Here is a 25,821-nt window from a genome sequence, read left to right as displayed (position 1 = left end):
CCACACCTTCTGTTGGCTCTAATTGTGCTTTATAAATTGTAAAATGCAAGGGTGGCACAGCTAGCAAACACAATGCACGTCAACTTCTGTCATGCCTTCTGATGCATGCTTATTTCCAGCTGATGAGGAGAGATCCCACCAAAGAGCAGATATTCCCCACGCTACCCTCAGCAACACTTTATGGTATCTGAAGCAGAGGGCTGCTCCCTTTTGGTTCATGTCAAGGGATTCCTGTGGTGCGATTTCTGCAGATTTAACTTACAACTCTCCAAACGCAAAGCATACAAATGAACATTAAAAGCTACCCTAAACTCTCATTAGTCACAGTATATGACAAGGGGTTACTTTGTTCATTCTGAAGAGGTTTTTGGAGAGAAACACTGCCCTCATACTTGAAGAAGATCTTCCCTCCACTCTTCAATTAAGCCTTTTATAGAGCTATGAATCTTGGCATATCAAAGGAAAGGTTTCACTTTAATTCCCCAAAGGAATGCAATATAAATTCTCTTTTCTTTGGCCTATCTCATAAATTCATCAGAAAGAAATTTCATATTTCCCAACGAACAGAGCACTGGGCTCTGGGTGGGGCTGGGATCAGAAGAGACCAGATAGCCATTCTAGTTTATTTATTTATTTTAGAGGAAAAATTTATAAATCGCCCCCTAACATAAAATATCAAGGCAGTGCACAACAAAATATGGAAGTACAATAAAATGTAAGCTACCAGAAACATGAGACAAAATAAATATGACTACCCCACACTGAAAAAGTTTAAACAACTCAAGAGCCTTTCAGCATATGAAGACAATGTCTGAAAATTAGCAGTGATGTTGCCTGCTGACATGAAAAGACCAACTTCTAGTTGAAGATAAAACACTCCAGGGATGATCTTGGTGATCAAGCTAGGACATAAGGGCTCTAGTGGTCCTTGGGGTTTGTATATCTACACAATAACCTTGAACCTGGCATGGTAGCATATGGGCAGCCAGTTCTAACGTTTTAGCAGAAGTGCCACATGCTCTTAGGTGTCTTTCCCCATCAGGTGTCTAGCCACTGCATTCTACAATAACTGGAGTATCAAGACCAGGCCAAAGGGCAGTCCCACATAGAGCCCATTGCACATTGCAGTAGTCCAGTCTCAAGGTTCCCAGTGAACAGTAGTCCTACTGTGGCCAGCCTGTTCTTAGCCAGGCATGGCTATAGCAGTTGTACCAGAGAAAGTTGGAAAAGGCCCATACCCAAATCCTAAACCTGGAGTGGATTTTTTCTAACCCAAGGTCCCTGAAATCAGTTGCTGGAAGTAAGAACTGTTGACCAGGCAAGGCCAGAAAGCAGCTGTTGACCAGGCAAGGCCAGAAAGCAGCTGTTGACCAGGCAAGGCCAGAAAGCAGCTGTTGACCAGGCAAGGCCAGAAGTGCAGACTCTTCATATTTATATTAAACCTGGCCAATTCCAAAGCTTCATACAGCCTGCCGATTGCAGAGTACAATGTGGTATGATCCTATTCCCTTCGGTGTATGAAGAAGGCAGTCAAAGGTGTGTGTAGTCTTAGGTAATTCACCCAGATGTAGGTTGTGAGGTTCCCAGTTCCTGGAGGGTTGAGGGGTTTGTTGGTTTGTGTGTGTGTGTAATGTCCTAGGAGACCGTAGCTACACATATAAAGTTTTACTCTTACATACCAGCTCCTTGCAAGAGTTTACCCAGTTCATGTAACATCACCTGCCTTATCAGATGCTATTTTTCTCAACTTGCAAACAGTAATGTTGTGAAGCTTTTAAAAAGGGCACAAGCATGGACAAACCAGTGCAACTAAGGCTGTGATCCTAGGAATACTTAAAAGTAAAGGTAAAGGGACCCCTGATCGTTAAGTCCAGTCGTGAACGACTCTGGGGTTGTGGCGCTCATCTTGCTTTACTGGCTGAGGGAGCCGGCGTTTGTCCGCAGACAGCTTCCGGGTCATGTGGCCAGCATGACTAAGCCACTTCTGGCGAACCAGAGCAGCACACGGAAACGCTGTTTACCTTCCCGCCGGAGCGATACCTATTTATCTCCTTGCACTTTGACGTGCTTTTGAACTTCTAGGTTGGCAGGAGCTGGGACCAAACAACGGGACTTCACCCCATCGTGGGGATTCGAACCGCCGACCTTCTGATCGGCAAGCCCTAGGCTCAGTGGTTTAGACTACATGGGATTAATCCCCATTCCTCACAATTAGGTGATGCTTCTGAGTAAACATGTTACACACGGCGGGTTGTGATGAGTCCAAAATAGGAGGTGGATAGCTTTGACAACTAAAGTCCATTGATTATATCCAACCAAGCTATGAGCTGATCTAGTTTCCTAAGGTCTGATTTGAATAGCAACATTCATTACTCATCTAATGGCAGGTCCTTGGACTATGTGACTTGTTTATCATGGAGAAAATCCTGTTGGTTCTCTGTGCCACTGAAGACCCAGCAACCAGTGGTTGTTTTTATTCAGTCATGGCATACTGTACTCTTAATTCATTGAGGGACTGTTCCTTCAATACTTAAAAAGCCCCCCCCCCCCATATATTTAGAGAACAGCATTCAGCTTCAAAGCTGACAGACACTTAAACTGTCAGAAAACTGACTGGTCCAGGCATTTCATGCAGCCTTTAGGTCAACACCTGCCCATCATTTCCTTGCACATTTGCACTTAAATAATATGCATAATTTGGGCGGGAGGTTATATATTTTGAATCCCATATGCACTATATCTGCGGTCAGGTAGTTCAAAATTACACAGAAGCACCACTGATCATTAAAAGATTTGGAAAGGACACATGGAATAAATTAATCATTTATCTTTCTCTCTTTCCCCCCTTAGTATTTCCTTGCAGAAGGTACTGAAACCCTTAATTGACTACAGTCCATAATTATTATTTTTCTCCCAGAAAATTTTCAAGTAGCTTCACTCCCTTTTTACAGTTGACATATTAATGAGATAGGTCAAAACTCTCTTCCAAGTTCCACTATTCCATCAGACTTCAGAAGAAGTGTGCAAATGACTTCCAAAGTTGAGTCCATGCTGTCTTAGCTGCTAAGCCTTTAAAATGAACTTCTCAGAAGTATGAGCGGTCTGGGGGAAATGACATAAATTTGAGTCTCTCCAATCCCTGGATTATTATTATTAAAAGCATTCTGCCTTTGGCTACTTCGTCTGTAGTTCTGTAAAAAGGAAGAAAAAGAAACCACAAGAATTGTGCCTGGAGATTCTTATTAGGCACATTTCTCTTCAACCACCAGCATATTCTCTTTTGACTCCCCAGAGGAGTCCTGGATGTGACAAAAACCCACTGCAGGAATGGATGACATTGTTGTAGGTGCCTCTGGCCGAGATGCAAGATGCCCCAACTTGAAACATGCCCCAGTAGAGATTGCAGGCCTAATCCACAAACGACTGGAATGATAAAATATGACCAACCCCCCAATGATAATGTATCTTTCCTTGAACAACAAGTTGGGAAAGGGGAGGAGGGGAGAAAATCCTTTACTCCGAATTGCATGTTGAGCTCACTGATGAGTAGAGATAAACATCTGCTAACTATTAAAAATTGAGCAAAATAATAATAATAATAATTAGATCTATGAAGCCAGTTAGCTCATCTTGTCACACACGAGCTTGCATTTAATAGATAAGAATGATAATGGATAATAAGATTAAGGTGCTGGTTTTAACCTATGGCCTAGGACCCTCATACCTACGGGACCACCTCCTCTGGTATGTCCCACGGAGGACCTTACGGTCTGCAAACAACACTCTGAAGATCCCGGGCCCCAGGGAAATTAGACTGGCCTCGACCAGAGCCAGGGCCTTTTCAGCCATGGCCCCGGCCTGATGGAACGCTTTCCACAAGAGACTAGGGCCCTGCGGGATTTGACATCTTTCCGCAGGGCCTGCAAGACAAAGCTGTTCCGCCAGGCCTTTGGCCAGGGGGTAGTCGGACCTATTTTATTTTGTATAAGAACAAGCATGAAGGAGGCCTCCCAGCCTGTTCACAGGTCCTTATATGATCAGTTGAGAGCCAGTGTGGTGTAGTGGTTAAGAGCGGTAGTCACGTAATCTGGGGAACCGGGTTCGCGTCTCCGCTCCTCCACATGCAGCTGCTGGGTGACCTTGGGCCAGTCACACTTCTTTCAAGTCTCTCAGCCCCACTCACCTCACAGAGTGTTTGTTGTGGGGGAGGAAGGGAAAGGAGATTGTTAGCCGCTTTGAGACTCCTGAAGGGGAGTGAAAGGCGGGGTAACAAATCCAAACTCTTCTTCAGTGAAAACAGCTGGTCCTGGAAAGTATTAATTGCTCTCAATCTTAACCTGATAACTGTCATTTGTCCAAATTTTAATTTGACTGAATTAATTTTAAGATGTATTTTAATTAATTGATGCCTGTTTTTATGTATACTGAGTTATTTGTATGATGTTAGCCGCTCTGAGCCTGGCTTCGGCTGGGGAGAGCAGGGTACAAATAAAAATTATTATTATTATTAATAACAATAATAATAACTCTTTACAAACGACAGCTCCTAGGATTCTTTGGAAGAAGCAATTACTGTTTAATGCAGTATCATACCACTTTAAATGTCTGGTGTGAATCTGCCCTAAAGCTGTGGTTCCATGATGCACATGTACAAGCTAAGTATGCATCTATTCCTACCCATCCCCTCTTTCCCCCAAACTGCATCTTAAAATTATCAGGGGTTCAAAAAAGTCCCTTCGCTGCTAATGCTGTTTGAACCTCAAGGTTCCCCCAACCCTCACATGGGGAGAAAAGGGTCGAACCACAGGGTGACACATTTGAAAAGGACAGCAGGGTTATCCCTGTTATTCAGCGCTGATAAGCAGAAAGATTGCAGAGCGAAATATTTTGAGCTTTTGCCAGGTATATCCTGTGAAGGGAATTTCGAAAGAAAGTTTTCAATTACAGACAGCACTACCAAGCCTTTGGCGAAACAACTGTGACACAAGCAATTAGGGAATCCAATATAACAGACAGTCTTAATGGTTGAGATAAGCTAGCTAAAAATATTTCCTTGAATGCTCACTTGAGTGCCGTTTCCGTAGTATTCACTCGAAGCTTCTTTTATCTTGAGAGGTTACAGCGCACACACAGGCAGGTAACTAGCGCAATATGCTGTATGGTTAACTTCCACAGGAGATACCCGAACAGCACGATCCTATGCATGTCTACCAAAGTCTCACTGAATTCAGGACAGCTAATTTACAGATAAGTAGGTTAAAAATTGCATCCTAAGACTGTCATCACAAACTGGGTGAGAGCAAAAATGCAATGCAGGTTCATATTTATTAGGTTTTTTCGGGGTTAGGTTTCTATAGCACCCTCCATCAAAAAGATTCCAGGTCTGATTACAATTTTTTAAAAATAGGCAGTAGGAACTATAACAATGGATAAATGCAAAACCATCTTGCATCCCTCTCCTCTATCTTTACTTTTCCCCACAAAGATAACTCCTAGGAAGGAGGAGGAGGAGGAGGAGGAGGAGGAGGAGGAGGAGTTTGGATTTGATATCCCGCCTTATCACTACCCGAAGGAGTCTCAAAGCAGCTAACATTCTCCTTTCTCTTCCTCCCCCACAACAAACACTCTGTGAGGTGAGTGGGACTGAGAGACTTCAGAGAAGCGTGACTAGCCCAAGGTCACCCAGCAGCTGCATGTGGAGGAGCGGAGACGCGAACCCAGTTCACCAGATTACAAGTCTACCGCTCTTAACCACTACACCACACTGGATCTCATGTGGTGAGGTGGAGGAAACAGAACTTCCCTGGGCCCTTTTGCTGTAGAGCAGGAATGGCTACCCTGTGGCCCTCAAGATGTTGCTGGACTGCATCTTCCATCATGCCTGATCACTGACTGTGGTGGCTAGGGCTGATGGGAGTTGAAGTCCAATAACATCTGGATGGCCACAGATTAACCACCAATGCTGTACAGGAATCATGGGCTGTACGAGTCCCACCAAAGTGACCTCTCTGGGGCACAAGCCAGGGCAATGTGGATGGAGGTCCTGGACCGCCGAGACAAGGCTCCCTCTTGGCCTCGCTGATGTGATCCAAAGGAAAGTGGAGCAATATGTTTGACACCAGCTTGGCTGCAGGAGTTGCTGGAAGGAGGCATACAAGGTGTCATCCAACCATCTCAGGGTCTCCACTCTGGCATTATGCAGGGTTTAATCCTCAGACTTTTCTTCTCCCGAAGATGTCCCACAAGGCAGTGGGTAAGGATTGTTCCTTGGGTTTTGCTCCCAAAGCTGTTTTCATGAACGAGTATAGCCACAAGAAGGAGAAGGTTAAGGATCAGAGGTTTCCTTCTCTTAGATAGGCTACCTTCCCAGAGCCCCATCTGCCCCCCATTTCCCCTTCCAGCATTTGACTTCACCCTCAAAGGTGTGCTCCTCTATTGTCTCGTGAGACAGACAGATGCCAACAAGTCCCATAATTCCACAGCAAAATAGAACAGGTATAGTAACATTCCCAGCTCTAGAGAAGCCCCAGAGGGCTTCCGAAAGCCCAAGGCTGAAAAGCATGACTTTGGATGTTGTCCTCTGTGTCAGAAAAAAATCTGTCCATCTTTAATGCAGATTTATGAAGCTTACAAAAATGCAAAAAAAAAAGAAGAAGAAGAAGAAAGAAAGAAAGAAAGAAAGAAAGAAAGAAAGAAAGAAAGAAAGAAAAGGGGGAAAGAAATCGGATTGTTAGGCTTGTTTGAAGTACACATTAAAAAGAAAGGACATCTGCTAAGATTGGTGTTCCCAACACATTTCAATGGTGTCTTTATCAAGGGAATTATGCATATGATTCCTTCATAACTCTGCACAATAAAGTTCCATACTCCCTTTTACTTTTTTGCTTCCTTGTGTTTTTGAAGTACCTAGAATCACAGAGGCATGCCAATTTTTTAAGTACCCAGAATCAGACAAATAAACCATGACATTTTGGGGCCTGAGGCAGATAATCAAGATGCCTTTCCATGATGGTAAAAATAAAATAACAAACTAAATCATTCACAATTTATTGCCATTTCATGGTACCCAAAACCTGCTGCCTGGGGTGGATTGGCTAATGATAGGGAGCCCTGTCAAATATAGCAACAGCCATCTATAATGTATGTTTATTATAGTACTATTAAAATCCAGGCTTCCTCATGACCTTCCCAACCGACCCACAGTACCATCTGAAACCTACACACAATCATACACAGACACACACACACACACACACTTTTAACAGAAATACCTGAAACTCACGTGACTAGTAATTATTAACAAAAGTAAAAGACTAGGTTTGACAAGCAAAAATCGAGGGAGCTCTTAGGCAAATCAGGGCTAGATTAAATAGAAATGAGAAAAACAGTGATGAAACAAAGAATAATAACAAGTCTCTCTCTCTCTCTCTCTCTCTCTTTCTCTCTCTCTCTCTCTCTCGCCAGACTGTCCTAAATGTATTTCTGCACTAGGCCATCACATTTTTAGTAACGATTTCCAGAGGAATAGCCATGTTGGTCTGTTGCATCAGAAACAGTAAAGAATCCTGTGGCACTTCAATGATTTGCGAACTTATTATAAGCTTTTGTGGACTACAGTTCACTTTAACAGGCTCATGAAGCTATCCTAATGCATCAAGGGTCATCCTGAGTGTTATTCTGTAACTCAGAACAACAGTTTATGCATTTGGTGAAACAGACTGTGATCCCCACAAGCCTGTGCCTTAATGCGTGCGTTAGTGTTTAAGGTGCCGCAGAAAAAAATTTGGTGTGTTTTTTTTAATATATTTTTTTTAGTGTGTTTCAGAACAAACACATCAACACAGAGATTAAAACCATACTGTAGTCAGATCTGAAAAACATCAGTCCCATTTCTCCCCCAGCATCCACTAATCCACTCTCCACCCCTTCCCCAGAGAGCGTAATATCATCAGCATATCCAAAGTGTATTCATGATACTTGGTTATGGCAGGAACAGACATAATGAAGTAAAGAAAGGGGATTCAGACCTGAAAGAGCCAAACATTGTCTTGGATCCAGTCTATGACCACTTTGCATATTCAGATGTTCAATAAAGGATTACTATGTCCCCAGAAATGGATCTCACTCCCTTTGACCTTTAAGTACTCTCATCTTACAGGTGAACTTTTCAAATAATTCCACCCTCCACGCCTTTTCGCTACCAGTAATCCAAATTAGGAAATGTAAAATTCTTCTAGATTTTGGCTATGGTGGATCAGGCTACTAATAAAAGATAGGAAATATCAGTCCCATCAAACAAGCTTAGTAAGGTCAAGTGTTGAAGATTCTGAGATATTTTGCTTTGACCCCCAGAATTTATGGGTCTTCATGCAGCTGCGCCACATGTGGTGGTAGGTGCCAAACCGCTGGCACGCCCCACCAGCATAAAGGAACTGTACCAGGCTTCATAAATGCCACTCTTCTGGGCATTAGATACCAGCCATGCAAAAGCTTTAAAGGCAATTCCCTAGATTGTGCTGAGATTGATCTAAAGCCCCTCAGCTTTGACCAGTCCTCTTTGTTTATCTGAATCTGCAATGTCAATTCCCACATCTTTCTCAGCTCTTTGTTGTTTTTAGCGTATTTCTGGTTTTAAATAAGGAACCTTGGATTTAGATGGACACTCAAAAATTACTTTGAACTTTCTTTGTGCTTCTGCTGGCAGCCACTGTCAACACACAAATAAAAAAAAATCTGGCATAAGGTAGGGGGGGGGGGAAACATAGCTGCCATTTATATTTGTAGCTTTCCCCAAAGATTGGAAAAGCCACAGTGGAGCACAGTATCATAATTTTCAAAATACTCCTGTATTTTATTACTTTAAATCCTTGAGAATTACTTTGCCCTCTCATAATATTTTTGCTAACAACATTTTAACCACAAACACCCACAAATTCAACTAGATTTGTGTCAACAAGGGGTGGGGGAATCTTTGAAACCTTCCTATGCTTAAAGTCACAGGACTGTCTCTCGTTACATTTCCTCTTCTTATGTCTTTTACAGTTTCTTTGAGTAGTACAGCGACATATGAAACTCTTGCCTTCCCAACATATCCTTGGAAAAAACATTTACAAGGTCCCCTGTGTTGATGTCACATGACAGTTTGAGATGTTGAATTCCATAGAACAGTTTATCAGAGTGAACTGGGCTGCAACTGAAGATACTGGTATATATGTGTGGCTCTCATGCTATAGACACTGGAGTCATCCCTCATGTAAACAATTATCATTCATATCAGCGGTCCCACACCAGCGCATGGTCTTTGCACTCCTGTTGCTGCAGATCTACACAAACAAGGACTGCTGTTGAGGTCTCAGACTGAATAAACAGATTGAATAACCAGGTAGAATAACTTCTGCCATGGCTGTATATAATAATTATATTATTCTTCTCTTCTATGGCGATCACTCGTAGCTGAGTAAGATTGTCTTCCATAAACACAGTTTTAACAGTGAGTCCATAAGTTACTGTGGAGGCCAATTCTGGATCCATATGTCGTTCCACAGTGAGGAAATAGGTTTCCAGGTGGGAGCTGATCATGGTGAGGGTTTACCAAGCATGCCTTCCTCTTAGCACATTTCTCCCTTTCGTCCTGAGTTTGAGCATCTTCAAAGCCCATGACACTTTTGGTAAAGGCTGTTCTCCAATTGGAGCTCTCACAGGCCATTGTTTCCCAGTTGTCGGTGTTTATACTACATTTTTTTAGATTTTCCTTGAGAGAGTCTTTAAATTTCTTTTGTTGACCCACCAGCATTACGCTTCCCATTTTTAAGTTCGGAATAGAGCAGTTAAATAATTATATTAAAATGTATCAAACGCATGCAAGAAATGTACAATTACTAGGTTCTAGCAAAATGCTCACAGGCTTTCCTGCATACTGGGTTGGTTCAGATGGAATGCCAAAGAATGGTTTGGGGGCATGTGAAGAAGCCTTGTAGCAGTGTCCTCCCTCCTCCTGCTTCCAGTCCCATTACACAAATAATAGCCTGCCCAGTACAGACAAAATGAGAAACTATGGTTTGCCAAGAACCTATAACCAAGGGATCAGTTTGTGTCAAGGGAGGAGGGAGAGGAGGAAGAAAGCCTGTGTCTGAACTAGCCCACTGTCTTCCCTGTTGCATACATAAGCAGGCAGCAAAATATCTTGGGTCAACATTGTTCTCTTGCCTATTTAATAGGTGACTTCTGCTGCCTATCGGCTGCTTGTAATAACTTCTGAGGCAGTAGTAAATTCTGAAGTGCAGGAACTCATAATGACTGCCTCCATAGAAACACCCCAAGGAGAATTAAAAGCCATGGGGTGTTTGTGTGTGACACATACCAAAGAACAACACTATATATACATCATAATACTCCAAATGTATTAGGATCAGCATGAATATTTAGCTGGGTGTAAGCTCCATTGAACTCAGTTGTGCTTCTTTCTGACTGCAAAGATCCAACTTGTAAAATACATTGAGCTTTAAGGGGGAATCTTCAGGCAGCTGAAATGCAGCCTTTAGTTTTTAATTAAAAATGCAAATCATCTTGCAATAAAGTGTTTCCATTTAAACTGCTAGCATGAAGGGAAAACGCCATCAAAAGAAAAGAAAAAAGAAGCATTAAACCTCTGCTTGATTATATTTCACATTCTCTGACTTCTTCTATGCCCTGGGTCTTTAATGTAGCGCCATGGGCAGCATGGTACCCTCAGCTTTCATTCTGTGAAATGGGCATTTTGTGGTGCCCATGACAGCTCCATATACTTACAATTGTTCCCTTTGGCTAAAAAAAATATATGTTGGGAACTCTTTGCGCTCTATGCTAATCTGTTACGAAGGAAATTGAAAGCCTCATTATGACTTCAGCCAGTGGCCAGAGCAAAGAGAGTCCTCCACTTACCCTGGCATTTTAACAGATGATCCCTTGGAATCCTCTTCCACTACACCACTGCTGAGGCAGGACGGCACTAAGCTTTGTATAGCAAGCAAGTCTTCCTGGATCACGATAGATGTGTCTTATCTTTTGTATCTCAAATGATATGCCTCTCAGGTCAGTGGTGAAGAACCTTTGCTTCTCTAACAACAATGCCCATCCTCCCTGATCATTATGTGTGGTAGGATGGGGCTTATAGTCTCCAGCAGGCATAGGCAAACTCTGGCCCTCCAGATGTTTGGGACTACAATTCCCATCATCAGTGACCACTGGTCCTGTTAGCTAGGGGTGATGGGAATTGTAGTCCCAAACATCTGGAGGGTCGAGGTTTGCCTACGCCTGGTCTCCAGCAACATCTGGAGAGTCAAACGTTCCACACTGTTGCAGTACCTGTTTAGGGGAATGATGCACGCAACAGTTTTCAAATGGGTACCAATCTTGTCTATCTTTATGCACAGTTGACTGTACAGTGGTACCTCGGGTTACAAACACTTCGGGTTACAAACTCCGCTAACCCGGAAGTAGTACCTCGGGTTGAGAACTTTGCCACAGGATGAGAACGAAAATCGCACGCTGGCGGCGTGGTGGCAGCGGGAGGCCCCATAAGCGAAAGCATGCCTCAGGTTAAGAAGGGTTTCGGGTTAAGAATGGACCTCTGGAACGAATTAGGTTCGTAACCCAAGGAACCACTTTAGTAGGTCTGCTGAAGTACAGCTGTAGTGGTTGAGCCATAGCACATGGGCCATACCTCTTCCCCAAACAATTTCTGCTACCCCACTCCCCAACAATGTGGCAGCTGTATTGGGGTTTATCATTATTATCCTTAAAGACACTTATTTATTTTGCTTGTGGCGGGTGGCACATTGGGTGAATGGAGAGATTTCAACCTCTCCATCAAGATTGATACAATGAGGGGGATGAATTCTGCCCCTGTTGCTACTGCTAATGAAATCAGTCCGGCAAACAAACAAGAATAGTTTGGATTTGATATCCCGCTTTATCACTACCCAAAGGAGTCTCAAAGCGGCTAACATTCTCCTTTTCCTTCCTCCCCCACAACAAACACTCTGTGAGGTGAGTGAGGCTGAGAGACTTCAGAGAAGTGTGACTAGCCCAAGGTCACCCAGCAGCTATATGTGGAGGAGCAGGGAATCAAACCCGGTTCACCAGATTACGAGTCCACTGCTCTTAACCACTATACCACACTGGCGTGGAGGGGAGTGATGTTGAACTCCAGCATCACACTATTGTGTGCAAAATCTTGTCCTCTCCATCAGACGAACCTAACAGTGGGGACATGATCACCGCCCTCCCGTTTATCAGATCGATCTGATAAGCAGGGGAATGTGTTATGCTAAAGTTTAGGTGTCTGACTTTTCTCTTTCACTTATACATACATAGATTCCCATTCCCCGCTCCTCTTGTGCTTTCCAGGTGAGGCTTTGAAAAGGTAAACAACACTGAGTGGAGCCCCTGCTGACACAAGTCAGCTGCATCAGACTGAGGGAACCGTGCAAGCCAGAAGAGGGCAAAAAAAGCTCATGTTCTTTGGCGTCCATGTGGTTGTTGTTATTGTTTAAGCAACATCTGCTGCAGCTGCCTTCAGGCAAGTTCCTTGAACTGTGTGTTTGTCTACCTGCTTGCCTGAATGTATGTACCTGCCTGCCAGCCTCTCCTGCTGAGTGTGTGTATGTGTATCGGCCATTCTGTGTGTCAAGTGTGTGTCTGATCTATATGAGTGTTAAATACTATGTGTGTGGTGAGGGTGTGTGCGTGTCCCAGTGGGGGGGGGGGAGGCAACATGTGCTGCACATTTTCACTTTGGCCACGCCAGGCATGTGGCTCTCAGAGGAGTGGTCAACTATGAATTTGGCGTTCAGGCTGAAAAAGCTTAGCCACCCCTGAGTTAATGGATCTCAGAGGCCTTGGGGAGACTAGCATGGGATATATATTTTAGGGTGCACTAGAAAGACAAGCTCCTTCATGGATCACTGCCTTGCCGTGGCGAAGGGGCTTGAATAACTCAGAGAAGCTATGAGCTATGCCGTGCAGGGCCACCCAAGATGGACAGGTCATAGTGGAGAGTTTTGACCAAACGTGATCCACCTGGAGCAGGAACTGGCAAGCCACTCCAGTATCCCTGCCAAGAAAACTCCATGGACAAAGACAACAGGCATATAAAAGTTATGACGCTGGAAGATGAGCCCCTCAGGTCGGAAGGTGTCCAACATGCTACTGGGGAAGAGCGGAGGACAAGTACAAGTAGATCCAGAGCTGATGAAGCGGCTGGGCCAAAGCCGAAAGGACGCTCAGTTGCGGATATGCATGGAAGCGAAAGGAAAGTCCAATGCTGTAAAGAAAAATATTGCATAGGAACCTGGAATGTAAGAACCATGAACCTGGGTAAGTTGGATGTGGTCAAAAATGAGATGGCAAGAATAAATATTGACATCTTGGGCATCAGTGAACTAAAATGGACGGGAATGGGCGAATTCAGTTCGGATGACTATCATATCTACTACTGTGGACAAGAAACCCGTAAAAGAAATGGAGTGGCCCTCATAGTCAACAAAAGAGTGGTGAAAGCTGTACTGGGATGCAATCTCAAAAATGATAGAATGATCTCGATACGAATCCAAGGCAGACCTTTTAACATCACAGTAATCCAAGTTTATGCACCAACTACTGGTGCTGAAGAAACTGAAATTGACCAATTCTATGAAGACTTACAAGACCTTATAGAAATGACACCAAAGAAGGATGTTCTGCTCATAATAGGGGATTGGAATGCTAAAGTAGGGAATCAAGAGATAAAAGGAACAACTGGCAAGTTTGGCCTTGGAGTTCAAAACGAAGGAGGGCAAAGGCTAATAGAGTTCTGTCAAGAGAACAAGCTGGTCATCACAAACACGCTTTTCCAACAACACAAGAGAGGCCTCTAGACATGGACATCACCAGATGGGCAGCATCGAAATCAGATTGATTATATTATCTGCAGCCAAAGATGGAGAAGCTCTATACAGTCAGCAAAAACAACACCTGGAGCTGACTGTGGCTCAGATCATCAGCTTCTTATAGCAAAATTCAAGCTTAAACTGAAGAAAGTAGGAAAAACCACTGGGCCGGTAAGATACAATCTAAGTCAAATCCCTTATGAATACACAGTGGAAGTGAGGAACAGGTTTAAGGATTTAGATTTGGTGGACAGAGTGCCTGAAGAACTATGGATGGAGGCTCGTAACATTATACAAGAGGCAGCAACTAAAACCATCCCAATGAAAAGGAAATGCAAGAAAGCAAAGTGGCTGTCCAACGAGGCCTTACAAATAGCGGGGGAGAGAAGGCAAGCAAAATGCGAGGGAGATAGTGAAAGATACAGGAAATTGAATGCAGATTTCCAAAAAATAGCAAGGAGAGACAAGAAGGCCTTCTTAAACGAGCAATGCAAAGAAATAGAGGAAAACAATAGAATGGGAAGAACCAGAGATCTGTTCAAGAAAATTGGAGATATGAAAGGAACATTTTGTACAAAGATTTCCATAATAAAAGACAAAAGTGGAAAGGACCTAACAGAAGCAGAAGACATCAAGAAGAGGTGGCAAGAATACACAGAGGAACTATACCAGAAAGAAATTGGTGTCTCGTATACCCCAGGTAGTGTGGTTGCTGACCTTGAGCCAGACATCCTGGAAAGTGAAGTCAAATGGGCCTTAGAAAGCATCGCTAATAACAAGGCCAGTGGAAGTGATGATATTCCAGCTGAATTATTTAAAATTTTAAAAGATGATGCTGTTAAGGTGCTACACTCAATATGCCAGCAAATTTGGAAAACTCAGCAGTGGCCAGAAGATTGGAGAAGATCAGTCTACATCCCAATCCCAAAGAAGGGAAGTGCCAAAGAATGCTCCAACTACCGCACAATTGCACTTATTTCACACACTAGCAAGGTTATGCTTAAAATTCTACAAGGCAGGCTTAAGCAGTATGTGGACCGAGAACTCCCAGAAGTGCAAGCTGGATTTAGAAGAGGCAGAGGAACCAGAGACCAAATTGCAAACATGCGCTGGATTATCGAGAAAGCTAGAGAGTTCCAGAAAGACATCTACTTCTGCTTCATTGACTATGCAAAAGCCTTTGACTGTGTTGACCACAGCAAACTATGGCAAGTTCTTAAAGAAATGGGAGTGCCTGATCACCTCATCTGTCTCCTGAGAAATCTCTATGTGGGACAAGAAGCTACAGTTAGAACTGGATATGGAACAACTGATTGGTTCAAAATTGGGAAAGGAGTACGACAAGGCTGTATATTGTCCCCCTGCTTATTTAACTTATATGCAGAATTCATCATGCGAAAGGCTGGGCTGGATGAATCCCAAACCGGAATTAAGATTGCCGGAAGAAATATCAACAACCTCAGATATGCAGATGACACAACCTTGATGGCAGAAAGTGAGGAGGAATTAAAGAACCTTTTAATGAGGGTGAAAGAGGAGAGCGCAAAATATGGTCTGAAGCTCAACATCAAAAAAACGAAGATCATGGCCACTGGTCCCATCACCTCCTGGCAAATAGAAGGGGAAGAAATGGAGGCAGTGAGAGATTTTATTTTCTTGGGCTCCATGATCACTGCAGATGGTGACAGCAGTCACGAAATTAAAAGACGCCTGCTCCTTGGGAGAAAGGCGATGGCAAATCTAGACAACATCTTAAAAAGTAGAGACATCACCTTACCAACAAAGGTCCGTATAGTTAAAGCCATGGTTTTCCCAGTAGTGATGTATGGAAGTGAGAGCTGGACCATAAAGAAGGCTGATCGCCGAAGAATTCATGCTTTTGAATTGTGGTGCTGGAGGAGACTCTTGAGAGTCCCGTGGACTGCTAGAAGATCAAACGCATCCATTCTTAAGGAAATCAGACCTGAGTGCTCACTGGAAGGACAGATCGTGAAGTTGAGGCTCCAATACTTTGGCCACCTCATGAGAAGTGTCAGGGAACTGCCATCGGAGGAACAGGTGGTGGAGGGGCTCAGGGAGGCTGGGAGAGACTCAACAGATGAAGCAGGAACCAGCCGGGGGAGGAGTGGATCTCTGAGGGAATGCGAGCAGGAGGGAGGGCTCAGAGACGCTTCCAGCGAGAACAGTGGGGAGGTATCTGAAGCTCCCATAGGGAGACCCACGCCTCACCGGAAACTGTCACGCCGTGAGTCCAGAAGACGTGTTTCCGTTAAGGAGCTTTTATGCTGGAAACGATTCCGAAAGCAACCACTGTCGGAATCTGCAAGTGACTAGAGCAGCCATGTCTGAGGGGCTCCGTCACAGACAGAGGTTTGTGAACGTGCACAGACTCTGAGGGACTACGCTTTTACGCACAAGCAGCTCATCATCCCATCACAGCATTCCGATAGTCTTTGTAAGCTGCTGGTGCAGGAAAAGGCATCATGAGTGACCCAGCCGGAACCGGAGGAGCAGGGGTTGGAGCTGGTCCAAGCTTGGAAGAAAGGTACCGAGCGTTGGAGATCCAACTGGCGCTGCAGACGGCGAGGCTTGAGGAGAGAAGGGCGCAGGATGCAGACAAGAAGGGGAAAACCACCCAGTTCACCAGAAAGGTACCAGGATTGGTGCAGAAGTTTGGGGGGGACCCCAAGGACTACCATGCCTTTAGAACAGAGATGCAATATGCTCTCAATGTGCAGTTTGAGGAATTCCCTGACGAGGAATCGCGAGTGGCTTTCGTGATTGGGCATCTTGAAAAGGGGGCGCGGGACTGGGTTCAGCCCCTGATGGCAACGCATAATGACATCCTAAAGGACACAATGAAGTTCTTTCGTGCAATGGATCTCATGTTTTCCAGCGATATTGAGAAGGGAGTGGTGCGCAGACAGCTAATGGCTTGCAAGCAGGGAAGCCGATCTGTCCGTGAGTACTGGACTGAATTCACCATGCTGGTGCACAGATTGGGGTGGGACTTATCGGCGGAACCCATTCAAATGCTTTTTGAAGAAGGTCTTGCTTCGGCGGTGAAAGATGAGCTTTCCCGGGGGCCCAGGGCGGATTCTATGGATCAGCTGACCAAATCTGCGCTGACCATAGGAGCGCGCCAGGAGGCGAGAGCTTTGGAGAGGCGGGAAGGGAAGGGGGAACGTTGCAAGGAGTTCCGCATTCCAGACATTCCAGAGCCAGCTTTCCCGCCGGCAGAGCCGATGGAAATCGGAACAGCGCGCGCGCGCGCAGTTTCAAAGCCCAGTGAAGGGGGGAAGAAGGAGGGAAAAGGCGCCCGGAAATGCTATCTCTGCCAACAGCCAGGTCACTTTGCCAGAGTATGCCCCCAGAGGAAGGAATGGCAAGGGATGGTGGGGGCTGTGGAGGGAGGAGTGGAGGAAATACTGGAGCAAGTAAAAGCCAACGCCTGGCTGCCACCGTCGGGGCACAGCAGCCAGGCCAAAGAGCAGTGAAAGTGCCCACGCCAGAACCTCCTAAACCTGCCCTAGTGATAGAAGTGTCACTAGAGTTGCAAAACGGATACCCTCTAAAGATAAAGGCGCTGTTGGACTCAGGCAGCTCCTGCAATTTCATGAGCAAAGAGTTTGCAGCTGAACACCAGATACGGACGATCCCTTTAAGCAATCCCCTGCAGGTGACCACGATCGATGGCAGGGAACTGTTGGGAGGAGAAGTCAGCTTGCAGACCGTCCCAATGATAATGAAGGTGGCAAGGCACACAGAACTGATAGCGTTTAATGTGGCCACCTTGGGAGGGGCTCCCATTATTTTGGGGATGAGCTGGCTGGCGTTACATGATCCGCTGGTGGGCTGGCATCAGAGAGTGGTTTCCTTTGGCTCCGCACATTGCTTAGAACACTGCAAGGAGGGAAAGGGTTCAGCAGGAGCCCAAGCTACCCTAGCAGGGACGGAAGTAACGGAGAAAGTGAAGGTACCACGACAATATGCAGATCTCAGCGACGTGTTCAGCGAAAGGGAAGCTGACCAATTACCACCGCATAGACCCTTTGATTGTCAAATCAATTTACTGCCTGGGGCACAGCTCCCTGTAGGCAAGTTGTATGCCATGTCAGACAGAGAGATACAGGTGCTAAGAGAGTTTATTGACAAAAACCTGAAGAGAGGTTTCATCAGAGAGTCAAGAGCGGTGGGAGGTAGCCCAGTGTTTTTTGTGGATAAAAAAAACACGGACAAGCCGAGACTTGTGTGTGACTTTATTTTTTTTTTTATAAATTTTTTATTGCGTTTCTTTCCATAGTTTTACAAGTTACAAACAAATAAAATGATTGCAAGAAACATATTTTTCCTTTTTTTTTAACAACAAAAACAAACAAAAAACAACTTGGACTTCCCCACCCCTTCCGGTTCTGCGTTCTTTAAATTAACAATGTCAGCATTTTGTTACCTTATTTCGTACCTTATTGTAACTTTCAAATGTTATGTACCCAAATTCAATATATTATATCTCAATTTCAATACCTTTAAAATAAACATAACATGTTCGATTCAAATTGTCTCCTTTTCTCTTTTGTCACTTATTTTACAATTTACTTAACCATAATTGCTAAAGCATAACATTTCCTTATCATGCACTGTCTTAAGATTCATACAGCTTGTAATATTTTTGCAAATAATCTTTAAATTTTTTCCAGTCCTCCTCAATTGTTTCTTTATCCAGATCTCGGATTCTGCCGGTCAGTTCAGCTATCTCCATATAGTCCATCAACTGTGTCTGCCATTCCTCCAGCGTGGGCAAATCTTGTGTCTTCCAGCTCTTTGCAATGAGTATTCTTGCTGCTGTGCTAGCATACATAAACAAAGTTCTGTCTTTCTTTGACATTTTCTGGTCCACCATGCCCAGCAGGAAGGCCTCTGGTTTCTTGGGAAAGGTATACCTAAATACCTTTTTCAATTCATTATAAATCATTTCCCAGAAGGCCTTCACTTTTGGGCAGGTCCACCAGAGATGGAAGAAAGTCCCCTCTGCTTCCTTACACTTCCAACATTTGTTGTCAGACAGGTGATGTATCTTAGCTAGCTTGACTGGGGTCATGTACCACCGGTATATCATTTTCATAATGTTTTCCTTCAAGGCACTACATGCCGTGAATTTCATTCCGGTGTTCCATAACCTTTCCCAGTCTTCAAACATAATATTATGTCCAACATCCTGTGCCCATTTTATCATAGCAGATTTAACTATCTCGTCCTGTGTGTTCCACATAAGCAGCAAGTTATACATTCTAGATAAAATCCTGGTCTTTGGTTCTAACAATTCTGTCTCTAGTTTCGATTTCTCCTCCTGGAAACCAACTTTTTTATCCATTTTAAAAACCTCTTGAATTTGAGCATAATGTAACCAATCTCGCACCTTGTTTTTTAGTTTGTCCTGGCTCTGCAACTTCCAACTGTCTCCAATTTTTTCAGTTAATTCCCAATATTTCGGCCAGTAGGCCTCCATATTGGGTCTTTTTCGAGCCTTGGCCTCCACCGGTGATAGCCACCTCGGTGTTTTACTCTCTAATAAGTCTTTGTATTTCGTCCAGACTGCAAAAATGGCTTTTCTGACAATATGGCTTTTAAACAATTTGTGAACTTTAACCTTGTCATACCATAGGTATGCATGCCAGCCAAAAGCATTATCAAAACCTTCCAGATCTAGGACATCGGTGTTTTCTAGCAAAAACCAATCTTTCAGCCAGCAGAAGGCTGCAGCTTCATAGTACAACCTCAAATCCGGCAGGGCAAACCCCCCTCTTTCTTTTGAATCAGTTAATATTTTATACTTTATTCGGGGCTTTTTGCCCTGCCAGACAAACCTAGATATATCCTTCTGCCATTTTCCAAAACATTCCACTCTGTCCACGATCTGTAGGGTTTGAAACAAAAATAACATTTTCGGCAATACATTCATTTTTATTGCTGCAATCCTTCCCAACAAGGAAAGTTTCAATCTTGACCAGATTTCTAAATCCTTTTTAACTTCCAACCAACATTTTTCATAGTTATCCTTAAATAAATTCAAATTTTTGGAAGACAAATAGATCCCTAGGTATTTCACTTTTTTTACCACATTTAGTTCTGTTTCTCTCTGAAACCCCTCTGTTTCTGTAAGTGTCAAATTCTTGGTCAAAACCTTGGTTTTTTGTTTGTTCAACTTAAATCCCGCCACCCGACCAAACTCAGATATAAGTTCAAGAACTCTTTTTGTACTGGATTCTGGCTCCTGCAATGTCAAAACTAGATCATCTGCAAAAGCTTTCAATTTAAATTGTTTCACTCCGACCTCTATCCCTTGTACCAGCCGGTCCTTCCTTATCATATTCAATAGCACCTCCAGGACTGAAATGAATAAAAGAGGGGATAGAGGGCACCCTTGTCGTGTCCCTTTTTCAATTTTGAACTCCTCCGTCACCACATTGTTCACTATTAGTTTAGCCTTTTGCTCTGAGTAAATTGCTCGTAACCCATTTTCAAACCCCCGCCCCACTCCCATCCCTTCCAAGTTTTTCTTCATAAACATCCAAGATATATTGTCAAATGCTTTCTCCGCATCAATAAAGATTAACACCGCCCTTGTGTTTCTGTTAGTTTGTAAGAGTTCCAAAATATCAATGATGTTTCTGGTATTCTCATATAAATGTCTACCAGGGAGAAAGCCTGCTTGGTCTTTGTGAATTACTTCATTTAAAACTTTTTTAAGTCTACTTGCCAAAATGTCTGCAAATATTTTGTAATCCACATTCAGGAGTGAGATGGGACGGTAGTTCTTGAGCTGAGTCTTTTCAGATTCTGTCTTAGGTATCAATGTGATGAAGGCTTCTTTCCACGTTTCTGGTGCCCTCTTCCCATCCAAGATCTGGTTGCATACCTCCAGCAAAGGTTGTATTAAGTAGTCTTTCAAAGTTTTATAGTATTTGGAGGTGAGCCCATCCGGGCCTGGAGATTTGCCTAGTTGCATGTTCTGAATGGCACCTTCAATTTCCTGAGTAGTTATTGTAGAGTTCAAGATTGATCTTTTATCTTGAGTTATCTTTGATAGTCCATTTGTCTTTAAGAATTGATCTATCTCAGATTCTTTCTGAGGCCCCTGTGCATAAAGTTCTTTGAAATATCTGTGGAAGCACTTCCTGATTTCTTCTGGTTTCTGTACCATCCTTCCTTCAATCTCTAGATTTGTTATCGTATTTAACTTTTGTCTTTTTTTCAGCTGCCAGGCTAGCAGCTTTCCACATTTATTTGCTGATTCAAAGGATCTTTGCTTCATCTGTTTTATTTTCCATTCAATCTCCTGGTTAATCAATTTTGAATATTCTGCTTGATGGAATTTAATTTCTCTCAGCAGCTCCTTTGACTTTGGTTTGGTTCTCAATTTTTTCTCTCCTTGATGTATTTTCTCCAATATTTTATCTTTCTTTCCATTCCAGAGCTTCTTCTTGATTGTATTCTGTTGTATCAGAAACCCCCTCATAACGGCTTTGCTTGCGTCCCAGATCGTTCTTTTTTCTACTGTAGTGTTCAGGTTTATCTCAAAATAGTCCTTTAGTGTTTTTTGGGCCTTTTTCACAATCTCTTGATCTCTTAATAGTGTGTCATTCATTCTCCATCTGAAGGAACCGGATTGAGTTAGTCTGAGTTCTATTTTCAAGGCGTTGTGGTCGGAGCATGTTTTTGGGCAGATTTCCACCTTTTTGGTCTTGGGTGCCAGCCCCCTGGAGATCCAGATTTGGTCGATCCTTGACCAGGACAGGTGGGCCTCAGAGAAGAAAGTTCCTTCTTTACCTAGGGGGTTCTTTGTCCTCCATATATCTATCAAATCCAGATTGTCAGTCATTTCAAAAAAAGTTTTAGGCAGTCTGCCATCTAATGTTAGATTTTGGTTGTAAGACTTATCCATATGTGTAGACACCACTCCATTCATATCTCCCATCATTATGATGTTAGCGTAGTCCAGATAGTCCAGCAAAGTCTCGTGCAGCTTCTTGAAAAATTCTGATTTCCCATCATTTGGAGCATAAATTCCTAGTATCAATATTTTTTCTCCTTGGGTCTGAATTTCAATTGCCAAAATTCTTCCATGTTCATCTTTAAATAAAAATTTAGGTGTCAGGCTCTCCTTAGCGTAGATCACCACTCCTCTTTTCTTTACCTTGTCTGAGGAAATAAACTCTTGGCCTAGTCTTTTGTTAACCAAAACTTTCCTGTGGAGCCTGGTCACATGAGTTTCTTGCAAACAAATAATATCCAATTGTTCTTTCTTCAATATGTGAAATAGCCTCCTTCTTTTCTCCGGGGAATTTCCGCCATTTATATTCCAACTAAGTAGCTGCAGAGACATCCTGAACTATTCTGTTACACCTAGAGCGGTGTGTCTTCTTTTTCCTCTGGTTCCGAGGGTATAGGCGTCCCTCCGCCTGCTGGCAGAGTGGGTCCTGGTTTAAGTATAGGCCAATGGGCTGCTGCTTCTTTTTGGAGATCTTCTCCGTGGTCGTGCTGGAACTTTTGTAGGTCCTCTGGCGATCTTATTTTAACCTTCTTCTGTTTGTAAGTAAATGACAGTCCTTGTGGAAACTCCCACCTATAAGGAATTGTGTTGAGTCTCAACAGCTTGGCCAATTCTGAATAGGTGGCTCTCAGATCCAGTAACTGTTTGGGGATATCTCGGTAGATTTCCACCCTTTTCTCTTGTATCTCAATTGAGTTTTTGAAGTGTAGGCCTAATATTTTGTCTCTCTCTTCTCTTGATCTCAAAGCTATTAAGCAGTCTCTGGATCTGTCTTTTCTTACCAATCTTCCCAGTCGAAAAGCCGATACTATTTTGAAATCACTTTCTTCTTTTAAGCCCCAGAACTTTGAAAACTCTGTTGTCAAAAATCCAATCAAATCTTCTTGTTCGATTTCTGGGATCGCCCTAAGCCTGAGGTTAGTCTCGCGATTTTTCAGTTCCACCAAAGAAAGGTAGGTTTGTTGGTCCCCTATCTGTTTGTGCAGAGGCTTGACTTCTGCTTTAACTTCCTCAACCTCTTTTTTAGCTGATGTTGCAATTTGAACGGCTTCCCCTGCCAATTTGCGATTCTCTTCCGTTGCTCCTTGCAATTTTTCAATTGCTTGGGTGTGTTGGGAAACCTGATCTGTCAATTTCTGGATCGAGGATGTAGCTTGGTCAATTTTTGTTGATTGGTTATCAATTTTTTGATTTAATGCTGACAATTGTTCCAAAACTTGTTTCAGTACTGCCTCTGATCCTCCTGATGCCATATCTTCCTCTTCAGATTTTTCAGGCTTTTCACTTTCTACTTTTTGTGTTGCAAGCACAGCAGGAACTGATAGTCTGCGTCCCTGAGTTAAAGTTGTTTGCAAAAGCTGTGCCTGCTTTTTCGCTTTTTCTTTTTCCTTAGCTTCCTTAGCTTTGGCTGCTCTTGTCTTTCCTGTGCCACTCATCAGTCAATGTTCAAGGTCATATGTTGTAATCCCATGGGAAAGACAAGCCCAAATTTAAAAACAGTCTGGTGAGAGAAGGTAAACAGAAAGGCTTTTCCCAGGCCTTTGTTATCCCAATATCCTCTAGGGGGAGTGCCACCAAAATTTAGTAAGAAGAAGGTAACTTTTCCACCATTAAAGTCCCTTTTGTTCCATTTTTAAAGTCAATTTTAAAAACAAGTTAGTTCCAAAACACTAAGAAAAAAGTCCTGCAGAGCTCTTTAAAACATTTAACAAAGTTCCAACAAGGTGCCTACAATTGTATCCACTCGAACTAAGTAAGCTCAAAAGTTGCACTTCAGTTACAAAAGTATCTGGAAGTTTGTAACAGTTCCGCAGTTAAGCAACTTCGCCCGGCCACCCGAAGATTTGGGGTTAGAGTCTTCCCTCGCCCCTTGGGGGACCGCTCCAAGTCAGTTTTAGACTGTATTTTTTCTTTAAAGATAGAATTCAAATGTGCACGAAAGTCCCACTTTAAAGCCTTAAAGCTTCCCTGTTCACAGCGCTTTCCGCTCTTTGAACCGTCTGCTTTGATCTTGTAAGCAGTGCCGGAAGACGGACTTCCTCTTTCTCGTCTCCCGGTTTCAGCCAAATTTCTTCAAATTATTTTAACAAATCTTAAATCCTTACTCACGGGTTTGCTGTTTCAGACTGGTATTTTTGGAAGAAAGGTCAGCGCTCATCCGTGACAGCCGCGCGGCTTCGCCTCCGCAGAAAGAGCGATGAACTCACAGCACCGCTCCCCCTCCTTCACTCCGGAGCCCCTTACGGGGTTCCTTCCGCGAATTTGGGGTCGCTCCAGGTGCCCGCCGAGTCCCACGGCCACGGACTCACTCTGTCCGTGGTTTGTCTTGATGGGTTGCCGCTGCGCCGTAGCGAAACAACCCTTTTCTGCGGTGCCCCTCTTCAGAGCTCGAAGAGGTCCGCCATCACGGTTTCGCGCCGCCTCCGGAAGTCGACTTGTGTGTGACTTTAGGGCCCTGAACGCAGTGTCAGAGCCCCTGGCTTTCCCCACGCCCAGGATTGATGACATTTTGAACAGGGTGCGGAAGGGAAAGATTTTTACAAAGCTGGACCTAAGGGGGGGCGTACAACCTGATACGTATAAGGAAAGGGGATGAATGGAAAACCACCATGTTCACCCCTTTGGGGGCATTTGAATATCTCGTTATGCCATTTGGATTACAAGCAGGCTCGGCGTGCTTTCAATCGCTGATGAACCACGTACTAGGGCCTTTGCTTTACAAGAATTGTGTGGCCTTCCTAGATGACGTGTTGGTGTATTCTGAGAATGAGGAGCAACATGTAAGAGACGTCAGAGAAGTGTTGAGCAGGCTGCTAGCCAACCGGCTGTGGGTGAAACTGGAGAAGTGTCAGTTTCATACCAAGGAGGTGGAGTTCCTGGGGTACCGCCTGTCAGACAAGGGATTGGCCATGGATCCCGGCAAGGTCCAGGCAGTGCTGGAATGGAAAACACCCAAAACAAAGAAGGATGTGCAGAGGTTCCTAGGGTTTGGGAACTTTTATCGTAAGTTCATCCGAAACTTTGCCCACCTGACGGCGCCCATTACGGACTGTCTCAGCAGTAAGAAGAAATTCGTTTGGACTGAGGAGGCGGAGCGAGCTTTTGAGGAGCTAAAAAGGGCCTTCGCCTCTGAAGAACAACTTCTGCATGTGGATTTACAAAAAAAGATGAGAGTCGAAACGGACGCATCAGACAGAGCCATAGGGGCGGTGCTTCTTCTGCAGCCAGGGAAGGAGGCGTCAGAGTGGAGGCCGTGTGCTTTTTTCTCGCGAAAGCTGAACAAATCCGAGAGGAACTACACGGTGTACGATCGAGAACTTCTTGCTATTCATGAGGCTTTTCGGAGATGGAGGCACCTGCTAATTGACGCACAACATAAGGTGCAAGTGTGCACTGACCACAAGAACCTAGAGTATTGGAGAACGGCACGAGTGCTCAACCAACGGCAGTTGAGGTGGGCCCAGGAGTTCTCCAAATTTAACTTTGAGATTCGTTACGTGCCAGGCCCAGAGAACGTTAGGGCGGACGCTCTCTCATGCAAACCTGAATATTTGGAGGGGGAGGGAGCACCCGAAGAAAGACATGTCATTCCAGAGGACCGCTGGGTGTGTGGGGCGGCATTGGTGGGGCAAAGAGAACTGGTAGAGGGAACGGAGAATGATGAATACGCCCAGGACAAACTCAGGGGACTCAGGAGGGAGGGAGATAAACCCGGAGGTTTTGAGGAGAGAAACGGGGCCTTGTACTACAAGGGAGCGTTATATATACCTGAAGGAGAGTTGAGGGGGAAGGTACTCAAGCAGCTGCACGATAGCCCCACAGCGGGGCATTTTGGGCATCACAGAACCATGTGGCTGGTGACCA

General features: G+C 44.0%; 1 protein-coding gene across 4 annotated transcripts in view; it reads right to left on the bottom strand.

The window, feature by feature from the left end:
* RBMS3 (RNA binding motif single stranded interacting protein 3) overlaps positions 1–25,821 on the bottom strand; it is a 749,106-nt gene that overhangs the window by 533,468 nt on the left and 189,817 nt on the right. The gene's annotated exons all lie outside the window — the stretch shown is intronic.

Source organism: Podarcis muralis, chromosome 12 (genome assembly GCF_964188315.1).
Source record: "Podarcis muralis chromosome 12, rPodMur119.hap1.1, whole genome shotgun sequence".
NCBI classification, from domain to species: domain Eukaryota; kingdom Metazoa; phylum Chordata; class Lepidosauria; order Squamata; family Lacertidae; genus Podarcis; species Podarcis muralis.
This window is presented reverse-complemented; position numbering and strand designations above follow the sequence as displayed.